General features: G+C 38.6%; 1 non-coding gene across 1 annotated transcript; it reads left to right on the top strand.

Moving 5' to 3' along the window:
• Positions 1 to 1,934: 1,934 nt before the first annotated feature.
• On the top strand, positions 1,935 to 2,017 carry TRNAL-CAG (transfer RNA leucine (anticodon CAG)). The gene has a single exon. It is a non-coding gene; the product is annotated as a tRNA-Leu (tRNA).
• The last annotated feature ends 2,477 nt before the right edge of the window (positions 2,018 to 4,494 follow it).

Raw genomic sequence — 4,494 nt, 5'->3', positions numbered from 1 at the left:
ATTCTAACAGTGAAAGCTTCTAATATGTGCTCAGTCCTCAGGATAAGCAAACCATCCACTGGGGTTTTCTCATGGTTGAGTGGTGGCTGGGGAGTGCCTTATGGCCTGGTAAAGCATTCATTTAAGGCAATGGAATTCTCCAGGTTAGAGTGGAGAACTGTCAAAACCTGACTGCTTTGGTGAAAACGAGTATGGCATTATTATTCATCCTCTTTTTCAGATACAAGTACTGAGAGACATTGAAAAGAAATAGGAGGTTGTTCCGGAGACAAGAAGACAAGATACCCTACACATCTACAGTCTAGCTGCCAAAGCTTTAATGTGACCAAAGTTCCTTTGTGGACACCAGGGATGAGGGTGGTTTCAGAAGTTAGAATCATAGAATCTCCTGAGTTGGAAGGGACCCACAAGAATCACCGAGTACAGCTCCTGGCTCCACATAGGACCACCCCAAAATCAAGCCATATGTTTCTGAACAAATTACTCATAAGCAAAATCTACAAAAATACTTCAAAAAGTGAGACACTCTTTAAATGAGGGGATTCCCTTGCAATTATTTTACATTCTGGGACAAGATACTGGTTATTGCTGTGTGCTCCTCCTGTCATTGCACCCTTCTCCAAGCACCTGCCACAGGTGGCCTCTGGCATGGGGAGATCTCTCATCTGACAGGGTACAACCACTCATACCTGATTATTTCCCAGAAAAAGGGGATGGTATGGCTGTTGTTATGAAATATGATTTTTGACAACAGGGGTTTCACATGAACTGTGAGGTATTAGGCACAATGCTAACAATATACTTTTTAAAACATCACTGCTATCTGATGATGCTCAGTGAAATCTCAGATTGAATAATTAGAAAACTATGCCTCTGCATTCAAGTAATTTCAATCTTTAATGAAATCTCCTCAGACACAACCTCATTAAATGGAGTCAGTTTTTTTGCTTCTTTCTCTTGCTCATAAGCATTCTTTTCAATTTTAATGATTTTTATATAACTGTTTTCCTATATTCTACTTGTTTTTCTCATGTGAAAGATGTTTAGAAGTAACTGGAATTTGTAGTGAAAGTAACTGTAGCAATATGCAAACTACCAATAAGTGTATACAAAGGAAACAAAGTGATGGAAGAGAAAAAAATTTGCTCATATACTTTTCAGTTATCATCTAGTAATTTTGCCTGAGATTACCCAGACACACAACTCCTATCCCCCTGGCGACTTAAAAAAATCTCAGCCAGGTGTTTGTTGTAACAGTGACAGGTAGAGCACTTGGACAGAAGTGACATTAAGTGAATAGTTTTCCTATTAAAAGTCAGATGAAAAAAGCATTGCACACTGTATGCCATCTATTTAGATCTCCACGGCATGGGACCACTCTATGCCTCCAAGATGACAGGGATCAATGGTCTGTGATCCAGCTGGTACTCTCAGTGGAATACCAGACTTCTTACACAGTGAGGGGATCATGTCACAAAGCTTTCAAAACTCAGGATTATGTATGTGGAGCTGTCATTTCATGCTTGCTAATATAGTCTATACACCTTTATAAATACCTGTATCCATGGTATGCAAAATGGAAAAATGGTGACATTCCTCTGTAGCCGTGAGCAGAACAGCTCACCAGTATCTCTGCTTCTGACACTTTAATTAAAACTGAGGTTTCTGTTAAACTTGATATGTTTATTCATTATTTTTGTATGCCATTATACATTTTTCTACAACCTGAAATTAAAAAAAAAAAAAGAAAAAAGAGAGAGAGAGAGAGAGAAAACAAATAAACAAAAAACCCCACCACTCTCATTTCCTGGAAGCTGATAAATTTGGGTAGCACAATATATTTAAGACATTAATTCAGAGAAAGGACTATTGTCCAGAAGACCAAATAATTAGTGATTTGGAGAAATAAAAAAAAAAATAACCACACGCATGTTGTCAGGATGGCCGAGCGGTCTAAGGCGCTGCGTTCAGGTCGCAGTCTCCCCTGGAGGCGTGGGTTCGAATCCCACTTCTGACAAGCAGCAGCTCTTTTCTAAAGCCACCTGGATGTGCTCCTGGGTAGCCTGCACCGGGTGGCCCTGCTTGACCTTGACCCCTGGGGTTGGACCAAATGCGCTCCAGACATCCTTTCTCACTTTCAACTGTATCTTGATTCTATGAAAAATTTAAAAAGCTCGCCTCTGCATTTTGTGTGAGTATTTCTCCCATGCTGTACCAACTGCGGGGAGTAAACAGAATGCTCATCATTACAAATGAAAATGAAACCAAACAAAACGCAAGTAACAAATAACAGCAATTTTACTGGCATTTCTGAAGACATTCTTTGCATGAGTGTTTCAAACAGAGGTTTCATCCTCTAGAAAGGATGTTTTCTGACTCTGAACATCAGACAGAAATTAAATTTATAAAAACGTGAATGTGTTAATACATGGTGGATCCTGGCTGCCTTTTTGCTTCACTGTTAGTGTTGGGCTCTGGTGTTGGCAAGGAAAAAAAGCAAAGAAAAAAGCACGTGTAAGAGTGCATGAAGATGAACCAGAGAATGAAGGTGATGAAGACTGCGCTGAAGGTATGCTGAAGATATATCTATCTTAGCAGGACATAAAGGGTGAATCAGGCAAAAAGAGTGAGAAACCTTAGCAGCCTGATAAAAAAGAATACTACCAATAATGTCAGAAAGCAGTTTTTCTTAAAAAGATATTTGACTGCCTGAAGTGAAAGGGAAGTTGTGGGATGCCTGACACTGCATAGGGCATTTGTCTTCACAACAGCAAGGGATCATGATTATCTGTAGAAAGGAATAACAGAGACAATCCAACACAGGCAAGAGACAACCACCTTATATGTTCCTTATTTTAAAAGGCCACCATTCATTCACCCTGTTAAGTTCTTTATACAGTGATAATACCTTTAATAGGAAGATAATTGTGCTGAGATTTTCCTTATGCTGTTCACTACATATTCATTACATGCTAACTACATTGTATAAGGCAGACAACTAATTCATTCCTGCTTAAGCTTGGGAGGCTTTAATCCATCCAAACTGTGTGAGCATCGACTACTCTTCCTGTATGAAGAGCCCCTTGCAGAAATGCTGAAGGATGGGATATTCGCTGTAACAATCACTAATAAGTAACTAGCCCATAATCTTTAATTCAGAGACCATGCCTAGAAACTTTAATACAGGGACTGTGTTTTTTCAATACAGTGAAATGTCACTACTGTCCAGGACTGCCATTATGAACTGAAGCATTGCAAGACCCCTTTGTCATTCATTCTGAATAATACTCCTGTTTACTGGGTGGTAGCATGCTAGAGCTAAATTCCTTAATAACTTGAACTAAAAGCCTTTCTAAATGCCTGTGTCCAGAGCACCTAGAACAGGAAATCAGTGGCATTCCTGTGAAGATATGAGTTCACTAGAATCTTCACAACTGCCACACATGTTGAAACTAAGGCTTCCTTTAAAACTTTGTATGTTTATTAATGTTTCGTATGATACCAGTTGTTCTGCTATTTGTGCTGATTTGTCTCTCTCAGCTAGCAGAGAAAATAAGGACAGATTGATGTAAAGGCAGAATAACATCAGTAGGAGCTGGGAAACAGGGATATGCACAGCTGCACATCCCTCCTTAGACACTGCAAACATCTGGAACCTGTTAACACATTGACTCCCAAATTGCATTGTGTTTTCATGAGCATCTTTTTTTTTCAAAGTAACGACAAAGTCATCTACAACCATTCCTGCAAATTATACCTTTTGCCCAGCCCAGAATTGTCCTAGAGTTTCAAACACCGCTTTGACCACATAAATAAGGAAAAGGGTAGTGAAGAATACATGAAAAACAAAACAAGACAAAACAAAACAGAACCCACATTATTAAGTGTTGCAGTTTAACTACTTTTTCTAAGGTGTAATTCAGTTGTTATTAAAATGAGTATAGAACATGACTGGAAGAACTCTAGAAGATAATAAAATGAAAACTGAAGAGAATATATCTGTTGTGGCAGCAGCAAGTGAAAATTTACTACTGGGAAAAAAAAAAAAGCACACAGAGAAAATATCGCATTTTTGAAAGCAGCAACTGTCTTTTAGTCTTCATCTGTTACTTTTGTCTAATTAACACCAAAACCGTAATGGTCTGTGAAATCATCTTCAAGAGGACAGTGGCCCTCATTAAGATCTCAATGCTTTGTTCACAGAATTTGAAAAAAAAAAAAATCAACAAAATGACAAAGGTTAATGCTAGATTTGCAGGAGTAGCAATGTTTGACTGGTAATCTTGAGCACTCTTCTCTAGACACATTACAGAATTTCTTGCCAAAAGCTTCATTTTATTTTGAGACTTTTTTTTTCCCCCTCTCTGTTTTGGTCTTCTGTTTTTGTTTGCTCCCAAGGATGTAAGAGCAGCCTGCTGAGTTCATCTGTTTTATGTCAGTCAGAAATGTCTCTGTACAGAGCAGAGGGAAAGGAACACTGCTAATGGAAAATAC

Source organism: Anser cygnoides, chromosome Z, assembly GCF_040182565.1.
Source record: "Anser cygnoides isolate HZ-2024a breed goose chromosome Z, Taihu_goose_T2T_genome, whole genome shotgun sequence".
Taxonomy (NCBI): Eukaryota; Metazoa; Chordata; class Aves; order Anseriformes; family Anatidae; genus Anser; species Anser cygnoides.
Note: the sequence above shows the minus strand (reverse complement) of the source record. Positions and strands in the feature narration are given on the sequence as shown.